We start from the raw sequence: 22,697 nt of genomic DNA, 5'->3' as shown, positions 1-22,697 counted from the left end.
AAAATTCTTTACTCAGGTCAAAAAATTACAATGTAAGCAATATAAAAATCATATAACAAATATGGTTCGTGTTTGAAAATGTTTGTTTTTTTAGTTTTCTAATAAAATTAACTGAATTTATCGAAAATTTCATACATTCTATCAATATTTATAAAGACTGGTATGAATGCTTCCAAGTAGCTATTTTTAATTAAGTTATTTTTTTTTTTAATTTTAGCTACGTTTTATATGAGCGCAAATTTTTATGTAAATAGTGACGAAAATCATTTTACTTTACACATAAATTTAGACAAAAATAAAGCATTACATAAATAATTAATAATATTCATTTGAATATTTAAAAATAATCCCTATTGGCACAGCCTACATGCGTAGGTAGATTTCGAAGAACCTATTTCTTCTAGAAATATTTAGGAAACTTCTATAAAATTCTGGAACATTTGAAGAACTTAATGTTTATATAGTTATTATGTTCTCCGATAGTACAAAATGATATATTTTCTCATGTTATATGCAGCGAAAATATTATGAATGTTTTTAACTCAATGCATCCAGTATTCAATAGCTTAGAACGAATTACATACATATTATGAAAACTAAGGAATTTAATTTAATATTTTTACTTCAAAAATTGTTTTTTCATTCCTTGCACTCATAATGTGGTCGTACAAAAATTTACTTTCACCAGGGTTTAAGATGATAATAAGATGGTTAAAAATAAATTAGAAAGGATTTGATACTAATAAAGTTAAGATTTTTTATTGTTATTTTAACCCCTGTTTCTATTGTAATAATTCGTTTAATAAATAATTGTTTCAGCCAAAGTTTTAGATAAAGTTTAAAATCCATACAATAAATAATAACGGATTTCATAGTATACTTTCAACCTTGTTATTTGCACCCCTATCTGTAGTGGTTGGTTATATTTAAATTTATTTTAACAAAAGTTTTAGACAATACTTGGAAAGTTAAACAAAAAATAAGAAAAGTTTCGATAGAGTACATGGATTTGAAGTTTAATTTATTTTCTTATTTCAACCCCAGGTTTTTCTTACCCCTTGCAATAACTGTTTGTATTATAAAATCATTTTCAGAAACCTTTTTAGATAAAAATTAAAAGATATTATAAGAAATTTGAACGAATTTGATGGTGTGATAACTAAGGGAGTTATGAATTTTTGAAATTTATTATTTGAATCCCTCTTCAACCCCCCTTTGCAACAATGGTAAATTTATCAAAAAATGTTTCAGACAAAAGTTTTAGATAATATTTATAAGGTTAATAAACAATTTTAACGGATTTAATACTGTAATTACTAAAGGAGTTATTAATTATTTTTGGCTTTCAACCCCTGTTATTTTTCACCCCTTGCTGTAATAGTTGGTCGTATGAAAAATTATTTCACAAGAAAGTTGTAGATACTAATTTATGGTTTTACAATAAATTATAATGGATTTAAAAGTGTACATGGTACAGAATTTTTATATATATTTTAAAAATTCTACCCCTGTTTTTAAAATCCCGTTTCTTCAATGGTTCGTTTATCAAATATTGTTTATGACAAATGTTTTAGACAAAAATTACACCATTTAACAAATAATTTGAACGGATTCGATAGCGTGCATACTAAGGGAGTTGTAAATTTTTGTCCTCCAACACTCGTTTTTTCCACCCCTTGAAGTTATGGTTGTTCGTATCAAAAATTGTATCTATTAAAAAGTTATTAGTATTGCCCCTGCGAGTTATAATACTTTCAAACGGATGTGATTTTCATCATATTATGGGAGTTATATCAATTTTATTTTCTCTTTTTCAAAAACCTTCCCTATTTCTACCCCTTTGGTCGGTCGGATATTGCCCATTAACGAACTGAAAGGAGATTTTCCATGATTATATTTTATGTATAAGTTTACAAGTGATTTGAAAAAAATTACGGCAGTTATCGTGTTCATAAAAATTGTGATATATATATATATATATATATATATATATATATATATACCTATATATAATATATATAATTCTTGATTTAACGATGGTTTTGGGTGTATGGACCATAAAACGAAAAAAAATTATAAATATTTTCGGAAGTAGCATCATGGTAACGGCTACAATAGGTAGTATTTCTTTGAAATATACATAAAAAAAAAGCTCATAAGAAATTTCAATATCATCTATTACATTTAGGATAAATTTGGTATTTAGCCATTTATAAATATTTTAACAATAAAAACAAATGATGGTAAATGTTGGATGATAACTACTGGCAATTTATTTAAGTCATGATTTATGTACATAATCTGTAATATTTCAAAAAACATACATTGCACCAGATATTCATGTCACAAAATTGTTAAAAAAAATAATTTATATATAAGAGTCACACATTTATTTAAATGGTTCAATTGAACAGTTCAACTTTGATGATTTGAATAGTAATTATTATTAAATAACGTTTAATATTTTTTTTCCAATCAACAGTATTTCACTACTATTTCAAAACACTGACACTCATCTAAAGATTATAAATAACATAAAAATTTTTTAAAATTATGTATCTTACTGTTGTTGGCTACCTTTAGCAAAAGGCTTCGTGGACAGGTGGGCAGGTTCCCAGCAGCAAACACTAGTATTATTACTAAAACAATAAATATTACAATCCACAATATGAATTATGTACACGATTATATGCCATGCCAGCTTTCAAAAGCATGATCGGCTCCAGCCTGGTTTAGCCTCGACAAGTAGCCTAAGAACAAATGATAGACAATGATTAATAACAAACACATGATGGATTAATACTCATTTATCTTACACATTACCTGTGGGGATATAAGTTGTGAGTTTACATTTGTTTAGAAATTCATAAAAAAAAAGAAATAGCATTTTCAAACTCGCTTGGCGAGTATACTCAAGAATAAACCATTGTTTGCTCGTGCGAGTATGGAGTCCACGAAAGACGGACTCGTTGGCTTGGTTGGTTACTATGCACGTTACTCGTTTGGCGACTAGCACAGTACTCGCTAATCAAAATGGCCCAGAAAATGTCTCATCAACTGGCTGTACTAGGCTCCTCGAAACGCCTGCTTATTTGAGGAAGCCTTCTTTTCACAGACGAGAGAGCCAAAACCCGAATTTCCCCGATGTTCATACTTTTTTTCCGTATCTTTTATGTTGCTATCCTAACCCAATCAACCGTCCACAATGTTTTAAAGTATTTATAGTTTAGCTAACCTAACCTAATTGACCATTAGTATCCTTTCATCCACACCGCCATATTTATTTACAATGAACAAAAAAAAACCGAAGATGCACGATCGGGTGTTTCGCTCTCTCGTCTGTGAAAAGAAGGCTTCCCTCCGAGCACGGGCTGTTTCGTGTGCAGCTGAATGTTTCAGCATTTCCGAACACTTTCACCGACCCAGGGCTTGGGTCAACTGCGTCTTCCAGGAATCGCTCATTGAGCCACAGTCAGGTCTTCCGTGAAAAATGCGCCGGGGAAAAAAACGTGACGGCCGCGCGCGACGTTGCATTATACATTTTAAGCCACATAAACTTTTTGAATTTTAATGTCTTCATAAAATGGCTAGAAAATTTTTAAAAATTATTTAAACTATTTACATAATTTTGGTATTGTTAATTTGGAAACCTATTTTAAGTTACGTGGATCCAGATTGTGAAGTTATCGGTTGTTTGGGATGTTCTCCGTTAATTTTTTCTTACTTGTTCAACTTTGAACTATGTTTGTTAACCAATATTGGAATTTAACTTGACTACCTAATTACGTGACATAAAATCCCTTTTGAAATTCTTGTTGATAGTTCATTGTTAGTGATATTCGAAGTTTCCCATTCAAGCCTTGAATCCCGCGCGGATAAGTGTTACTGAAACACCAGCCTCCACTCACAACTTCGCTCACGCAAATTTCAGGATTGTGCTGATACTGTTACATCGTGAGAAAGTTGTATCATAAATTACGAAACTCCTCGAGTAAATTAAAATGAAAACCATAAAATGCCTGGTCTTTATTCGGTTCCATTCAATGAAAAACTTCAAGGCTGGGACGTTTAAAGTATTACTATATTACAATTATTTATCTTGTTTTAATTTATCTATTTTATTATTTCCGCACTCCATTAGGGGGAGATTTCTGAAAACAAATGGCAAAACGTGCGTTTCTTTGTTTGTAATATATTGCAAACTTTATTATTTCTGTTAGATTGATTTGGTTACATGCATAGCCTAATAAAAACAAACTTTTTTCCATCTCAATGATAATAGAATTTATAAAAAAAAGTAAATCATTCGCAACTTTAATTTTTAAAGTAAATTACGACAGTCAATTTTTGAAGTGTAACATCTCAGCTCTCGGTATAAGGCATTTGGAAGGAGTCATTTCGTGAATGGAATGGAAGTCGCTTGGAACAGAAATGTGTAACGACAGTGTTTCCATCTGTGGCGGATGGCGCGAACCAAAGTTCACAAAGCTACAAGAAAACTTTAAAGTATTAACTGTTGAGTTAATTTCAGCAAGATGGGCAGTATTTTAATAACATTCCTTGTCGAAAATGAGGTCCAAAGCCGAGGTTTAGTAATATTTTTTTTAGTGTTTTCGATTTTATCGGAGCCGTTTCATCATATAGTTAGTCAATTTCGGTCTGCGTATCGAATGAATCAATAGTCGACGTAGCTGCTCCGGCAGAGAATTCTAGCGGCGGGTGCAGAAACTACGTGTGATTCCCGTCCAGAAATGTAGTTGAGAGCACAATATGACGCTCGGAATTATTTTAAGGAATTCCATTTGAAATGTTCGTGTCCGAGTTGCAACACGGGAACATGCGAGGTGATCAGCTCACGCAGACACGTGAAGAGAGCGCTTGTCAGAGCCGCGGGCCCAGAGGTCGGCCGGTGAAAGCGAGTGGGAGAGGCGCGCCAAGGCTGCCCGGCGGACATCTCGCTGCCGTGGCCACTCACTGCAGGCCACTCACTGCAGGCCACTCGCAGGGGAGCTGCGCTGGAGGCATGCCAGGCGAGCCCAAATTTTACTTCTTATTTCTTTGTAGGGAATATTGATGTTAACTTAAATACTTACGTTAATGTGCTAAACTCTTCTTTCAATCAAAATTTGTAGGAAAATACTAAATTTCAGTATTTGAGACCATATATTTGGTGAATATTCCAGGGGCAATGTCATGATTATTAACTGCATCCTCCTGTGTGTGAGAGCCCTGCACGAGAGGTCTTCCTGGAGCCGCCATTGATGGCATGCACACACCATTCCTGACGTTTCTTACACTGACACACGCAAATGGTAGTTTCACGTTGCAAGAAATCCAGTAGTCAGTTTTATCATCTTTCCCGAATCTAGAGTTGTCCAACAAAATTTCCTGGTACGTTTTAATACATACGCAAAAAAACAGCGAAATGTTCGACCTTTTTTTTTGTTTTGTTTCTCGCTTATAATTCCAACACTATATGTGATAGCGAAAATCCCACTATAACAGTTTTTAAAATAAGATAAAATGTGCCACAATTTGAGCTCAACTGAAGCTCTGTATGTCTTGTAGTTCTCAAGATACAAAATATTAGTAATTTTTTTTCCCCAAAAGTGAAAATTTAAGTTTTGGGTTAACTTCTTTGAAATTGTTTGTAAATATATTTTTTATCTAAAAGTTTTGTTTGAAACAATTGTTGATTATACGAACCATTACTATAAAGGGTTGAAAAAATTAGGTGTAGATTTAAAAAAAATCATAACTCCCTTAGTAGGTACAATATCAAATCCGTTCAAACTGTTTGTTTTTACCTAAAACGTTTGTCTGAAATTTTTTTTATTAATACAAACCATTACTGCAAGGTTAAAAAAAATAGAGTTGAAATACGAAAATAAATTAAACTTCCCTGACATATACTTTATCGAATTAATGTATTTTTGTTTAAATTTTTAAATACTGTTGAAAACTTTTGTATAAACTAAATTTTATATCACAAATCATTACTGCAAGGGGTGGAAATAACAAGGGTAGAAAGATCAAATCCATTATAATTTATTGTTAAACTCCCAAACTTTATCTAAAACCTTTGGCTGAAACCATTATTGATGAAACGAACAATTAACGTAAAAACAGGGGTTGAAATAAATAAAAATAAAATTTATTAGTATCAAATTCGTTGGAATTAATATATTAATATTACCTGAAACCTCTGTCCAAAATAATTTTTGTACGACCACGTAAGAAAAATATTTTTTGGAGATCAAAAATAATTGCATCATTACCATAGTAGAAATAATATGAAATTCGTTAAGTCATTCAATGCTGGATGCATTAAGTTAAAAAAATTCAAAAAAATTTCGCTGCATGGAATATGAGCAAATGTTAAATCGATCTTTTTTGAATATTGGCGAACATATATGATATAATGTAGGCGACATTAAATGTTCCAGGAGTTTATAAAAGTTTTCTAAAAATTTCCATAAGAAATGGGTACTTCGAAATCTACCTACGCCTGTAGACTGTGCCGAAAGGGATTTTTTTATATTGTTTTATTTTTCTCGCATCTCAAATTCCCCCGTCCTTTGAAACTGGCGCTTAAGCAAACGCCCGGTGATCCGTTTGAAATTCGGGGCCAGCGTCCACCCATTCACACACCTGCCACGCAGTTACTGCATGCATAAGGCTGAGTCTCGCTCGCCATGCAAGATATGTCATTTTATTGTCATTGCTATTATTTAATGAATCCTATTGTACATGTGTACGATACCTCTATTGCATTTTAAGTTTCATTAAAAATTTTACTAACAAAAATTTAGTCATTTAGTAGAGGCAGAAATCGACACAGTTGATCGTAACTTTACTGTTCGAAAATATCGTTTAGCAAATACAAATTTGAGGGTGAAATTTGCGAACAAACAACAAAGGCAAGACTGATGTAGAGACATATTTGCAGGAATAGCCGTTAAATAACATCACTGAAAAGAAAATTAAATAAACAACAGGGCGTGTGAGACCTAGCTTAATGTTAATTTATTGTTATTGGAAGTTGTGAAAATTACGGTAGTATATTTAATTTTACATTATTGCAATATGCATAAACGGGGAACGTGATACATCATAGTATATCAAAAAAATTGTTACTTAAGTCGGTTTCTGTGAAAAAAAAGGAATAAATGTTTGCAATCAAGAGGCTCACTGAAGAATAATACTGAATGGCCAAGGACCGCGGTATTAGCCTTTACGTGGCATCAGTTGAGGACAGATCACAATTTTCACAAGTGTAGATTTCAGACAGCATGACGTGTCGCGGAGGAATGTGGGTGAACACCGAGTATGCCTGAAGACCTATACCCGTACTTAGAAGTGCATTAGCTGCGATGATAACTCCTTTGAAACGTATTCCCCCGCCAGTCAGTGCACTTTTAACTTGATCTGCCGTCCAGAGTAATTATTAGAGACCTGCAAAATTCGCGGATTCATTCGGTGATAGGCTAGAATTAAAACACATATACCTCTTAGATAATTTTGCTATTGGCTTACTGTTCATCTGGACGAATCTCAACCAGTTATAAACCCTCAACCAAAGAAGGATCGAATCACAAACAAACCAGCTGAGACGACTTACAAGTCGGCAGCCAATGAACTTGCGTTATTTGCCCGAGTGTACAGGGGTATGTGCAGTTTATCCTGAAGGCCATCGAAACCACGAATTTTGCAGGTCTCTAGTAATTATCAACAACCAAGCAGCTGGCAATGAGTGGTACGCAAGTGTTCTCGCAGTGTCGTTTAATGGCTCAATGCACAGTAAGCAAGTGAACAAGTGGAACGCAAATGGCAATATTATCAAGTAAAGAAACACATTACCGTATTAAATTTTCCAAGCATATATTATGATTGAAGATAAATAAGAAAGGAACAGAGAGTTTGTATGTGAATGTATCATGCACTGTTAAAATATTTTCACCTTAAATTTGAGAATAACGCTGGTAACAAACTATCCAGGGATCTTCGTGAATTTGCGGGTGCAAGTTCACTTACTTTGAGCATGAATCCACAAGAACAATCTAGGTGTATCAGCAAAACTCAAAAACACTTTTATGTCTTCCACTTTTGTGTTTGTCCTGTTTATGACGAAAAACAGAGCTCAAAAATTTAAAATACGGCGTAGTTTATACGAAACTCCGGTTGTTGAAATTATGTGGAACTCTTCATTTATATAATTTTACGTTTTAATCAAAAGTCTGTAAATTTACTGTTATTTCTAACAGTGTGAAAGTTGGAATAAAACAGATACAAATGAATCGTTCACATCGGGAAACAACGTCAGTTCTTCGTGAATATTACAACTAGATCTAAGCAGTTAAACTGAAGTCAAATCCTGCGCGTGGTTCTAAAATAAGTTTCAGAGTGGACGAATCGCCGCTCTCCGCGGAAGACAAGGCGTGGTATGCGCGGTGCTAGCAGTGCTCACTAGCCGCGCTAGTGCTGCCGTGACGTCATCAGTCGACGCGGGGCCTCGGAGAACTAGTCTTTCAAGCCGCGTGCCTTTCCAATGAGGAAGAAGCTAATACTCGCTTGCTGGCGGTGCGAGAGCTGTTCAATGAATGTCTTATTTCAGAAACAACACGAGTCACTGAACCGTTATTGTTTCAGGAAGTACAAAAAAAAACATCCATTATTTTGTAGCTGTTGCATTTAATATTTTTACACATTTTGAATGTATTCTTCATCATAATTGAATTTAATTGCGCTTGTGTTAAAAAAATAACAATTCAAAGTTTTCATTTGTTATTAATAAAAGCTATTGACTTATGTTATTCCTGAAATAAACAATTTTTTTCTCTAACAACTACTTAAACTATAGATATTTATTTGCAATTAAATTAAAACACACAAAACATTTAAATCAATAAATACAAGAAGTTGCACAATAAATGACTTAAATGCTTGAATAATATAATACGTCACAATTTTTATATGTACGTATTTACAAGATTCCTTCTGTGTCTGTGACGTCACTCGGCAGTGACTTCATTCTTTAGTGAAGAAACAGATAACACTTTTACTCATGTTGTATCTGCACTTAATGATGGTTTTATGCACATATAAAACTCCTAGTAATGGGCTGAATTATTTTTCTGTTGCCTCAATATGTGCACCTACATGTAGAAAATTTGAATTCATGCTTAACTAAAAACAGCCACAATAGTGACTTATGTTTCTGAAATAACCTACTTAAATGTGATGTTTTCAAACACTGTGTTGTCCAAACAGGCAGAATATGCACACTTGCGCTCGTATGATATATAAGAGAAAACGCTTCTTTATGACAGAGTGTAAGCTAAGTATACTGTGTATATGTATATGCATATGTATATGTATGTGTATATATGAATGTACTCTCAAATATTTCTTATTTGATTCTATGCAATTGGTTTGTGATACACAATGTAGAGTGATAAATCAACACCCGTTATGTTAAAATAATTGTATGAATGTAAAAAAAAATACATTTGAAACGAATTTTAATGTAATGGTGTAGGTTAGAATGGTTAGTAAAACAACAACTATCAAACACAAGATGTTAATTGTATTCGCAGAGAGTACAAGTCGTTTGTCCTAAAATCGGTTGTCCTGGGTCAAACGACGTGCCCCTTTCGCAGAAACTTTAGCTGTATTTCACGAAGAATAATTTTTTATCGTTAGGCACACAGCCATGGGATACAATTTTACAAGCATTAAGAAAACTCGTAAACGCAATTTAGTTACGCTTTAAAATTAAAATATAAACTACTCTGAGCATTACGAAAAGAATAATATTGATACGTAAGACATATTACAAAAATTGGTTTTGGTTTGTTTCTTTAAGCGTTGAACATCTAAATACTTTCGATTTCAAACGACTGAAATCAGTTTGTGTATACCTCCTAGAAACAAATCTTAACCTTACTGATCTGATTTAACATTAAAGATTTAACAGTACATATTTCATCACAATTTTTTTTATGGTGTAGAATATAACAATTCCTCGTGTCTCTACAATATGAGTTTTCGCTACCTCTATATTTCAATGCCAACTAAGGGTTTTCAAAATTGTAATGCGTATTTATGTTGTCAATATTTATTTTTATGAATATAAATTATTACATTAAATATTAAAGGACAGTTGTACTATAATAATGTTGTATTTTTAGTACCCACGCGTGGTGAAATTTCTGCGATGTTCACGAAATCAATATATACGGATGATTCATGCGGGTCTATCTTGAAGAGGTTTCTGTCTCATTGTGCCGGAAATTAGGAATTTCTGACACGTTTTTTCTTCTTCTATTTTTACTATAATTTTAAATTAATTTTGGAAATTTTATTTGCTCTATAATTTGGTTACTAAAGGGCGATTTACACTTTGTTAGGCTGGTGTACCCCCCTTAGTTAAACTTTGTGCCAGTAGTTTGAAGCACCTTTCCCAGAGACCTATAGGATATTTTGCAGATCTAAGACTTTGTTGGCAGAGCGTTTAACATTTCCCTCGCTTACAGGCACGTCCCAGGCCTGTAACGTTACTTCACTTCATGACTAAAACCGCCTACAGCAGCTCTGGACGAGCTGTTACCATTTCTCAGAGACGAGCTGACCATAGCCTTTACCGTCACGCATACATCTTAGGTTCTCTCCTCGAAAAGCACGTCATGGACGCTCGTTCTCAGCGTCGTTGCACTTTTTGTGCACCCCCCTTCCCTGTCGGTTCTAAGAATTCGCCTAACACCAATGACCGGTCATAAACCCCAGCAGACAGCGACCGCCTCCAAGGGCGGCTGGCATAAAAAATGTGTGTGCCAAGATGGACCGCACACGATACCTAGCGGCAAATTCGCGAAACTCCCAGCCAACTTATCCTGTAGGCCGCCAGAGCGCAGCACTAGACTGCGCCCTTTATTCCCTTGGTAAAGCAGACGCCTTGGGCAAGTCGATTTTTTTTTATTTCAGACACCCCTCAACAGGTAGCGCTAAAGTCGGCCAGTGCTACCAACTTCGAGACATCAGTCAGAGTTTTTTTATGACGCCCACTCGGGGAACTTCGGGACCTTTCGGTCCGGACTCCCAGTCCCTCCCCTCCACTTTTGATTCAAGATTTACTTTTAATTACGAGACGCGGTTCTCCGCGGGACACTTCGCGCCGCGACTGCAGACGGACCGTTTGATTATCGGCGAGTCGACGAGACACTGCAAGACTTCCATCCGGCCGCAACCGACTATGTAGTCGCTTAAATAAGGGATGCTATCCCTATAATCTTCTTTATGTAGTTTAGTCCGTCTGCGTAGTACAAAATGTAATAGTTATTTTTCTTTTCATTTTTTTTTGAAATGATGAAAACGACCGCGCCCAGCCGCGTATTCGCGGGATCCAGTTCCTGGCTGGCGACGCATCTGTAAATAGAAGCCAACTTCCCTGTCTGGTGAGTGACGATCCGCGACTTTCCCCAACCTCCCCTTAACTTTTCCGGGCATTTTCTGCCCCGTATACTGTCTGTGTACAAGTTCTGATCAGTTTTGATTCGGACTGTTCCAGACAGGGTCCGAGAGCCGGACGCCGAATTGGCATTTTCATCTCCCTTCCTCAACACCACACAGGCGCCCTGGCATCATGTTCCCGCGTGATCTCCGGGAAACGAAGCCCCGACTTCCGGTGCTTCTGTATCTTTTGACCCTTTTCTGAACATTCTTTAAATTACGTCGTCAGATGCAGTTAATTAAATAAACATAATTTCTCGACTTTAAGTATATATCCTGGGATCGTTTAAACATATTTTGTATTTTTTTATTGGTTTATGTATTTCTAGTAAATGAAACTTTTGATAATTCCATGTACGGCCGGCCAATAATTTTTTTTTGAATATACCTGAGAGCTGTATAAGAATGTAATTAATATTGTACGTTAATATTTTCTTGTATCTGTTATAAGTTTCCTCAGTATGGAGTAATTATATTTCAGACGGAATCACACCTTGTTTTTGTTCGTTTCTAATAAACTGGTGAAACCTAAAGATCCACCCAGCAAGGCAAAGATGGTGGTCAGACCGTGGTTTTCTGCTACAAGAATGATGGCAGTTGGCATCAGATAGCAGCACCGTGGTTACACATGTTAGATCATTCAACTTCCGTTACATTCAGATTACTTCTACCAAACGCCGTATACCGAGAACTAAGATGTTACACATCAAAAATCAAAACTTTCTTCTAATATAATATTTATTAATGTAGTCAAATATAGATGAGAGACAAAGTTTAAAATATAGCGAAATTAACCATGTATACATAAATTCATTAAATTCTACAAAAAAAGTCTTACATTTATTAAAAAAAAATACATTTGAAGAGTGTTTGTCTTTATAAAAATCTTCCAAATAATATGAATAATTCAGTTTAATCATCTAAGTAGTCTATAATAGTAAAAAGGAAGAGTTTGCCTGCTTGTCTGTCTGTCGTTCGCGCAGTGCGGAGACTTAAGGACTTAGAACCGTGAAACCTGGTACATAAGTTCTCCGAGCGCATTTCTAAGAGATCTTAGGCCTATTTATAGATTAGCCTTACTTTATATTTGAATTTAATTTTCAAGTGAATTTTAACCTTCACTAAAATTAAGTATAAAAACCATTGTAATAAACTTTTAATATTTTTGAACGCCATTTTTTTTACAATTGTGGAATTTTATTTGCAGCATACATGCATGAGCCTAACTGTTTATTACTTCCTTTACTGCAGTCGGGCGTGGCTGTACAGTGAGCAGTGCGAGAACTTATGCAGATTTCCGTAACGGAGGAACATCAGTTATCATATATATATATATATATATATATGAATGTTTGTTTGTTTGTTTATTTGTCCCTTATGCGTTCCTAATCCATTCATCCGATTGCGGTGTAATTTTGCACACATGAACTTAGAAACAAAAGGAAGATTACTATCTAGATGAGATTTCGATAAAGCCAATCCTTAAAGCAGAATGTAATTATTCTTGATGATATTTTGTCATTTTATTGTTATATGCATTGTTCATCTGATTACTATGAAATTTTACACACTTGACATTCGAAACACGAGGAAGGTTACTGTCTAGGTGAGATAGGTGGCGCGCGAATAGTATCGGAATATTACCAGTAAATATTTTATCAGAGTTCCTCTTTTCTGGGATTCGAATAATAATGGTGGCGCAACAGTCGTATCCATGAAGTCTATGGAGTAGGTGTTTGTTCTGAAGTTGAAATCAAATGGTTAGCGATTGTATAGCGAAATGAAATACGTAGCCGTATAAAGGCTAATCCATACATATAAAAATTAATGTTTGTTCATTTGTCCTATATGAGTTCCTAAACCATTCCTACGATTGCAATGAAACTTGAATGAGTTGTTACGCGCATGTCCGCGAAGGTTTATGAATTATTACAACCATTTTACAAAAAATGGAGCACGAATCATTTAAAAAAAAATTGTTTATTTTATATAGTTTAGAGGCAGTTTGTGTGTTTTCGATATATTATTGAGCATGTATGACAGAACTGAATTAAACATAAGAGATTGAGTGATACAGAGAGATACAGTAATAGAGATAGAGTGATAGAGATATATAAATATATAGTGTGATAGAGTGATACAGAGATATAAAGACAGAGAGATAGAATGATAAAGATAGTGGCATAGGCAATGAGATAGAGAGGTAATGAATGAGATATAGATGTACAGAGGCATATATAAACCGGTGTGGCATTAAATTTTGCTGTCGATTAAGATATGTTAGCTACATTATAAATACTTTAAAACATTGTGGATGGTTGGTTATATTAGGTAAGTATAGCTACATTAAAAATACTGTAAAATCATTTTATGGTTGCTTAGCAAATAACTGTTTAATATGTAGCTATCCAGGGCTTGGAAACCGTTTACATGATTTCACAGTATCTTTAATGTAGCTATCCTAACCAAATCAACCGTCCACAATGTTTTGAATTATTTATAATGTAGCTAACATTACCTAATTGACAATTAGTTATCATGAGTTACAATGAACCAAAAAAAAAACCCAAGATGCACGATCGCGCGTTTGGCTCTCTCGTCTGTGAAAAGAAGGCTTCCCGAAACTATCGGCCTTGGTGTGTGTTTCGTTGCCACGCCACTGCACGCACAATAATAATAACAATAATAATGATCACTCTGGCCTCTCTTGACCGAGGCCTTCAAGTGGTTATAAGATACCTCATTAAATTCAAACTGATTACATAATGAAAATATAGACACATACAATTGTTAAATGGATTTAATGGGCGTTGGCTTGTCGACCCCTGAGGTCTCCTTGTACAGGCTGCCCGAAGAGATACCCCTCCAAGGGCCGACGGTATTTCGCCCGAACAGTTTTGAGGAAACTAAGGTTTATGGTTCCACAGGGAACTACAGGGATCGGATTGCGAGGAAATTTTGCAAAATTGACCATCGAAACACGTGGAAGGTTATTGTGTAGGTGAGATAACGCACAATAGGTGGCGCGCGAGTCGTATCCGATAATTAGCAGTAAATATTTTATGACAGTTCCCAGTTTCTACGGTCCGAATAACAATGGTGGCGCGCGAGTCCAATCCATGGAGGTATTAGTCTTTGGAGCGGGAACTGTTCTGAAGTTGAAGTCAACTGTTTAGCAAATGGATAGCGAAAAATATCGTAGCCGTATAAAGGCTAATCTATACATATAAAAATTGATGTTTTTTATTTGTCCCGTATGCGTTCCTATACCATTCATACGATTGGGATGAAACTTTGGTGAGTTGTTATGCGCATGCCTGCGAATGTTTATGAATCATTACAACCAATTTAGAAAAAAATGGCGCGCGAATTCATTTCAAAAAATGTGTTTATATTATATAGTTCAGTGGCAGTTTGTGTTTTCGGTGTATGAGTGCGTACGCATAACCAAATTGAATTGAATTGAATATAAAATAAAGATATAACTTAGAGGTATGGTGATAGAGGGTGATAGAGAGATGGATAAATACAGATAGTGAGATAGCGAAGGGTAAAGATATATAAAGATAAAGAGCGATAGATATTTAGATGGTGATGGAGATATATAGAAGCATAATTAATGAGATAGAGATAGATAAGGAGATATATAGAGATATGTAGATATAGTTGTGTAGAGGAGGGAGTTAGAGATATAAAGAGGGAATAGTGATCGAGATACATAAGTATATAGTGTGACATAGATATATGTAGATAGAATGATATAGATTTATGTAGATAGAGAGATATACATATGGAGATAGAGAATTAGAGAGATAGAGATGTTTGTATAAGATTTACTACTTAAAACTAATTATAAATTTTTTTTAATGAGGCATTGCAACGCATACCAGGCTTAAGCTAGTAGTTGTGATAAAAGCTTTACTATCCTCATATACTTTTGAATCAAGGATCTCCATAGTTTATAAGGGCTACGATTCATTATATTTCTTAAGCTTGATTCTCATATCTTCCCTTCCTTGAGCAAAGAGTGAACAACAAAATAATACATGGTAAGAATCCTGCTGCCCTTCACCACAATGGCACACGTAATAATCAAATTTGTTTACTTTATTATTCAAATAATAATAAATCTGGCCATGTCCAGTTATCAGAGAAACTATTTGCTGGTTAAAAAAAATCCTACTTAGATGCCAATAATATATCTTCTAAATATGGTTTTTGGTATGATAATTTCCTCCTTATTCCAGATTTCACAAATCCATTCCTAGATTATTTTATCATATATATATTAATTTATTTATTTAAGTGTCCAATGGACATATGATATTATTCATTTATAAAGATTTACATTTTATTTTAAACTCTCACGACATTCATTAAGGAAGCTCGTCTCTCGTCGCCCGCTATCGCTCACCAAGGGGTCACTCACCCTCTTCACTTCACGCTCGTATCGCTCCGGGGATTCGCCGGTCTCTCTCTCTCTCGCCGCAGGTTGGCCCTGCCTCACATACCTGCCAGCGTTACCCATGGAGTGGTTCCGTAGCCCCCTGAAGAGTCGCATCATCAAAGTCCTCGTCTTAACACTCGAAGTTGCGAGAAAAAGGCGTCCTAGTTACGCCACTTTATGCGATGGTGCTCTGGTTACCTGCAGAACCTTCCAGAAAGAGCGACACCATGGGAAGACGCAATGAGAAAAAAAGGGGAGGAGGTGGTTGTCAGGAAACGGCCGCTAATGGAATGTCCTTCTACCTGCGTCACGCCTGCTCCAGAAGGAGGGGAGGGTGTCTCTATGAATCCCGCAGGCTGGCTGGCCGGCCTCGTCTCTAGCAGCCTCGTAACCATATCTATAAGTGGTTATTGCATTTTTCATGTCATTACAAAAAAAATGGAAAACTATACCAAATTCATTAATTTGCAAGATAAAAGTAAAATTATGAAATGAAAGGACTATATTGTGATAAGAAAGATTTAAATAATTATTTGTACTTATATGAATTTATATCACAGAATGTTAATGCATTTTCTGATCAATATAATTATTGATTGTTTTACACGGTTTGAATTGGGTTAAAAGATGAAAACACAAGTAAACAGTTTCGTGAAATGCTACCAGCCTTGGTTCTGTTAGGATTGTAAAATATAAAAAAAAGTATGCTTGCTAGGTATTGCAGATGTACTAAGTCAGTAGTTATTAGGATTATGTGCTTATAGTGACAGTACCGATACTAAGCTTATAGAAATCGTAGGGATACTACGCTCGTAGGATTCAAAATTGAAGTGAACCCTATAAGGATTTTAGGGACGGCACATTATGTTTGCTGAGGGATTATAAACAGTAGGTATATTAATCATAGACATATTACGCTTTTTAGGCATTGTATGGATATTAAGCTTCTAGAAATCATTGGTAAACTGTGTTTGTAGAAATCTCTGGTATAGTATGCTCGTTAAATATCGTTAGGTAACTATTTGTGAAGGATTCTTATTTAAATGTTTGTAAGTTTATAGAATAAGTATAAAGGAATGCATATAGTAAAATACTTTTTGCCGCCACCCAATATTTTGTGGTCGCAAAAAAATAATACAGTAGCCTCAAAAAAATTATGTATTAGTTACAAACAAAATATTGCTGTCACTAAAAAGCCACTTAATGTATATGATGATATATATTTTTGTAGTCCACACAAAATTTACGTGGAGTCTGTATTGACAAAAATATTTTTGTAGTTTAGCTTGAGCATGCAGTAGTATGCACTAAGATATCAGGCATCCATGTGAACACCAACTTCACAAAGAATGTTGAAAAGTCTGCGATGATCAATGAAAATAATAAAAGCAAGTTAAATCTTAGTAGTTAGTAAACATTATGTTTTCATAATCAGCTGAGAAGAAATTTATATCAAGCGTTTCATTAAACTCATATGGCACAGGGAATATAGTACCTCACGTGTGAAGTGCATCCATCGCAAGTCTAGCGACATTTGAAACCAACTGCAAAAAATTAATGATACGCAGTCTTCTGATTTTATTTCACAAAAAAAAAAAAAAAAAAAAAAAATCCGATGAGTTAGTTGGGGCAGTGTTGAATTATTTTAGCTGTTTATAATTTTTCCACATTAATGTTCACGTATATAGCTAAATTGTTCGCTTATATATACTCTAGACTAGTTTATGTGACTTTCTTGAAGTGCAAGATCTACAAATGTTCCTTATAATATTTATTTTATGCAAGAGGTAAAGTTTTAAACTCATTAAGACTGGTGGCCGTACAGCGACGACAAGTCACGGACGTTTAAACAATATACCCACGACCTCACGAACCCTCTCCGCACCCAAGATAAGTCTTTGGAAGAGAAATAAAATTCCTCGCGAGATGTGTAAGTAATGTGTATTGTGCTGCGAGGAGTTGCTGCAGTCGGCGCGGCTAGCGGCTTCACCGGCGTGCAGAGCAACCCCCCCCCCCCCCCCCGGGGGGCCCACTGGGGCAGCGACGGCCCTTGAGCACGGAGCACAGGGCGCAGCCACTACACCGCCCGAGTTAACGACCTCTTCACTGTGCCCCCCCCCCCTAGCTCCCGCGCTCCCGCGCATGTTTACAGCCGTGTCTGCGCGTGTGTGAGAGAGAGACAGCAGCCACCTCCGGATCCCGTCACGCTAGTCCTGCACAATCAGTCGTTAAAAAAACTTTCATCTCGCGATCCAGTTTCGCTTTTATCACCGTTGTTTCAAACAAATATTAAAAACAAAAACTCACATCAAACTTATAAAATAATAATTTCCAACCCTTCGCATCATCGGTCTCCGTGAATTTATTCATGCTTGGGACGGTCATCTGGAAACTTTATATATATATATATATATATATATATATATATATATATATATATATATACACTAGATAATGCCCGGCATGCGTTGCAATGCCTCAATCAATTTTTTTTTTGTAATTTTTTTAAACGTATACTAAGCATCTCTCTTTATCTCACTAATTCTCTATCTCTCTATGTATATCTCTATAACTCTCTCTATCTTTCTATTTATATCTCTATCTCTCTATATATCTTTCTAGCGGACCCGACAGACATTTTCCTGCCCAAATGTACTTTTTGTGAGATATGGATATGGCGGTAAGTATTTCTACGCTGGACATTTTGTATCTTCTCATTATACATACCCCTCCTCTTGGGCACGCCACTGCCGTTACCAAAAACCTTTCCCATGGTTACACAGAAGGCAACAACAATGCAAAAGCCCGTTGCCATGGAGGCTAATTATCAATTTTAGTTTTTTTGCTTTTAAAGCTTGTATTTTTAGTTTTTCTTAACTCAGAATCGAGATAAAATATCCAATTGTGAATCTAAACCATCCTCGAATCCCCGTGAACTCACACACAAAATTTCATCAAAATCGCGTACAAACAGACAGACAGAAAAAGTACTGTTTTATTATAGTAAGATAGATGGATTATTCTTACATGTTCGCATCCATGCAGTATATGAAAAATCAGCATGCATAGCCCCACACCTATAACTATACGTATCTGCTGCCCACGACTTTTTCCGCATGGAATTTTGTATTATCTTGCACCATTTAGAAATTTAAACATTATAACATAACAGTTGATACAGTTGTAGTAGTTTTCTTATGTTCACAAATGATAATTTTTCTCACCTCTATTTCAGTCTTTGCAATAAAAATATGTTACTACCTAAATTTTGAGTAAATATGTTTCTACTTTCAAATGTAATGACGGGAAGACACTTCATAAAATGTCTTTGTAAACCACATTTACTGTTTTTTTCCGTCTCGAGCTAGAATGTAAAGATTGTCTGCATTACTGACCCGCGAGCAAGCTACATACATTTCAGAGAGAGAGAGAGAGTGAGAGAAAGACATCTATTGAATGTCTATCCAACTAATTTTTTTATGAGAGCATATTTTCATTAAATAAATCATGAAATCATTCAACGATAAAAGCTGTTTATTTAATTAAGCGGACGGGTTCGCTCCAAGGAGAAAATTGACGCGGCGAGACCTCGTGGACATAGAGAAATGACACACACTCACTATTTGTGTGGCTATGAAACATGATTTTTTTCTGCAATTTAAATTGTAATATACAAAAAGGGTATTGAAAATTGAAACAAATATGGCGACACTATAAACTGTCAGGATCTATATGTTTTTCTTACTCTCTACTTAGTTCCTTACAATAGCAAAACTTAATGGCTTCTAATAATGCGTTGCAATTTTTGCTTTTAAAGCGTGTTTTTTTTTTGTTTTCATTAACTCATAATCGAGATAAAATATCCAATTGTGAATCGAAACCATCCTCACTATTTGTGTGGCTATGAAACATGATTTTTTTTCTGCAATTTAAATTGTAATATACAAAAAGGGTATTGAAAATTGAAACAAATATTGCGACACTATAAACTGTCAGGATCTTTATTTTTTTCTTACTCTCTACTTAGTTCCTTACAATAGCAAAACTTAATGGCTTATAATAATGCGTTGCAATTTTTGCTTTTAAAGCGTGTTTTTTTTTAGTTTTTCTTAACTCAGAATCTAGTTAAAATATCCAATTGTGAATCTAAACCATCCTCGAATCCCCGTGAACTCACACACAAAATTTCATCAAAATCGGTCCAGCCGTCTAGGAGGAGTTCAGTGACATACACACGCACACAAGAAATATATATATATAAAGATATATAAACCTTTATACTGAAGCCATGTAACATCTGTCATCCCTGAGTGAACATTAAAATGGATAAAAACCCAGAAAACGGTGATTGCAAATACGTAATCAGCTATCTCCTGAATGCTTGCAACCATACACACATTTTATTACTCACCGTACACAAACTGATACTCTCGTAAATGGAAAAAAAAATTGTCAAATCAATGACCACCGATGAAGGTAATCATAAAACAACTGCCTATCGTGTTGCTCCAGACGCAGTTTCGTTCAGCTTCAAGTAAGAAAAGCAACACTGAACATATCTGAAAGAAATTTTCATAAAATCCTTATTAATACGATCTATGAAGAATCTTAAGACGCCAGTGACGTATTTAAAAAAAATTGTATTTTTGTATCCACCCGATGCAAGCATCATTAAAATGACAAATATCATACCAAGATCAGCAGTTTCAGATAACTACCTAACTGAAAACTGCTACGATGAGAAAATGTAATTTTTTCCAATCTCATGACTAAAGCATGCGCTGCGCCTGTGATCAGCCACACATAAGTTTACATGATAGTATTTGCTGTGTAAATAATTTAATGATAGAAAATAATAAAAAATTATTTACTTCGTGTGTATGCATTATAAGGAGTTCCAAGGTACATTACAGTTGGGAAAATATATACCTAGCCAATAATGAGTCACTAAAATCCTGTTTCATCCAACGCCGATACTAAATTAGAAATAACAAGAGAATATTATCGAGTAATAAAATTATCATCAATTTTTATTTGGATTAAGAGTTGCATGTTTCATTGTAAGTTATCATTAAACGAGCCTTGTAACAAAATAGATTTAAAAAATTTAAAAAAAAAAACCTCTTTAAGTCACAAAAGTGATGTAGACGTGATAACAAATTACTCGAAATAACTTTTCATTTAAAAAAAAAATCAAACTTTTTTGTATTATTACGATGATAAGAATCTAGCCAATATGGAATGCTTGAATGTTTGGATCCAATAATCTGAGGAAATGAGGACAAATTAATTGGTGAAACGTAAACAGCAGATGGTATAATTGATGTTTGTTCTTCAAACACATGTGGCTCCTTCATGTGTGACTGAACCGTCCTCATCCTTAAAATTTCCTAGCAGGCCTCGTGGTTCATGACTCAGAGGATAGAGGCGTCTCTCTCAGTCGGTACCCAATGAACAGTTAACCGCTCCGAGGATGGGCATGACTGTAGATCCTAGCTTGGTGGTAAAGTATTCAGTAAATGATGAAGGTATACAATTATCAGCAGATACACGTAAATTGTTAAAAAAAAAAATTGGACGTAAGATAGCTTTGATAGTTGCATTGGGATTCTTACAACATTTTCCTCTACGACTGTATGGCAGTTAGCAACCAGCTAATTCAGGCGTGGTGGAACCACGCTATCTCTAGCATTCTAGGACCACACGCTGTCTAGCACTGGTGTGGTGGGACCATGCTGACTTGCAATAGCATGATGGGACCATGCTGACTTGCAATAGCACCATGGGATCATGCTGACTTGAACTACCGTGGTGGGAGCTGACTAGCTCTAGCGCGCTGGGACCACGCTGTCCAGTTCTAACGTGCTGGGACCACACAGTCTAGCACTGGTGTGGTGGGACCATGCTGACTTGCTCTAGCATGGTGGGACCATGCATGTTTGTACTAGCATGATGGGACCACGCTGTCTAGCACTGGTGTGATGGTAGCTAACTATCTCTAAAGAGGTGGGTCTACGCTGACTTACTCAGAAAAGTAAATATTCCGCAGTACTGAATCTGACAAAAGAAAATCTATGTGTACAGAGAATACACAGGACAGTCAGTGTATGTTAGCCTGGCCCCAAACGAAGCCGTGGAATTTCCGGGTCACATGTCGTAGAAACAGGGCCTAAGCCGCAGTATTTGCAGTGTATGCAGTTACGAGGGTAAAGATAGTTTTGATGTGACGAATGTGACGAGTCGCGCAGTCTTGCCCCCCCCCCCCCCCTCCGACAATGCGTCATGGACCAGCCCTTTCCTTCTCACCAGTCTGAGCCAACAGCGAGCCGCAACGGTTGTTCAATGTTTACAGTGTGACTTGGAAATGGGTGATCGCGCCAAGTGTGAGGTGCGTAGTTTAATACGTAGAGACCTGTAAAATTCGCGGATTCATTTCGCGATAGGATAAAGTCCAAATACTTTTAACATTATTTTGCTTCAGTGATTGGGTCACAGTTTATCTGAAGGACCCTGGGCCAATGAAAAATCTTTAACAGAAGAATTAGCGAATCACGATCATTCCAGTCAACAGGTGTTACGAGTCGGTAACCAATCAGCAGATGTAATTTCCACGAGTGCAATGAGGATAATGGAGTCTATCCTTTAGGGATTTGAAATCGCGAATTTTACAGGTCTCTAGAATACGCTTTTTGAATGCGAAAAAAAAAGGTTGCCCTATCGGAATTTACTGACAGATAACCGA

The 22,697-nt window shown here is 35.5% G+C and overlaps 1 protein-coding gene across 2 annotated transcripts in view; it reads right to left on the bottom strand.

Moving 5' to 3' along the window:
• The window catches only part of LOC134533265 (proteoglycan Cow), a 348,711-nt gene that overhangs the window by 150,096 nt on the left and 175,918 nt on the right, over positions 1-22,697 (bottom strand). The gene's annotated exons all lie outside the window — the stretch shown is intronic.

This window comes from Bacillus rossius, chromosome 6, assembly GCF_032445375.1.
Source record: "Bacillus rossius redtenbacheri isolate Brsri chromosome 6, Brsri_v3, whole genome shotgun sequence".
Lineage (NCBI taxonomy): Eukaryota > Metazoa > Arthropoda > Insecta > Phasmatodea > Bacillidae > Bacillus > Bacillus rossius.
This window is presented reverse-complemented; position numbering and strand designations above follow the sequence as displayed.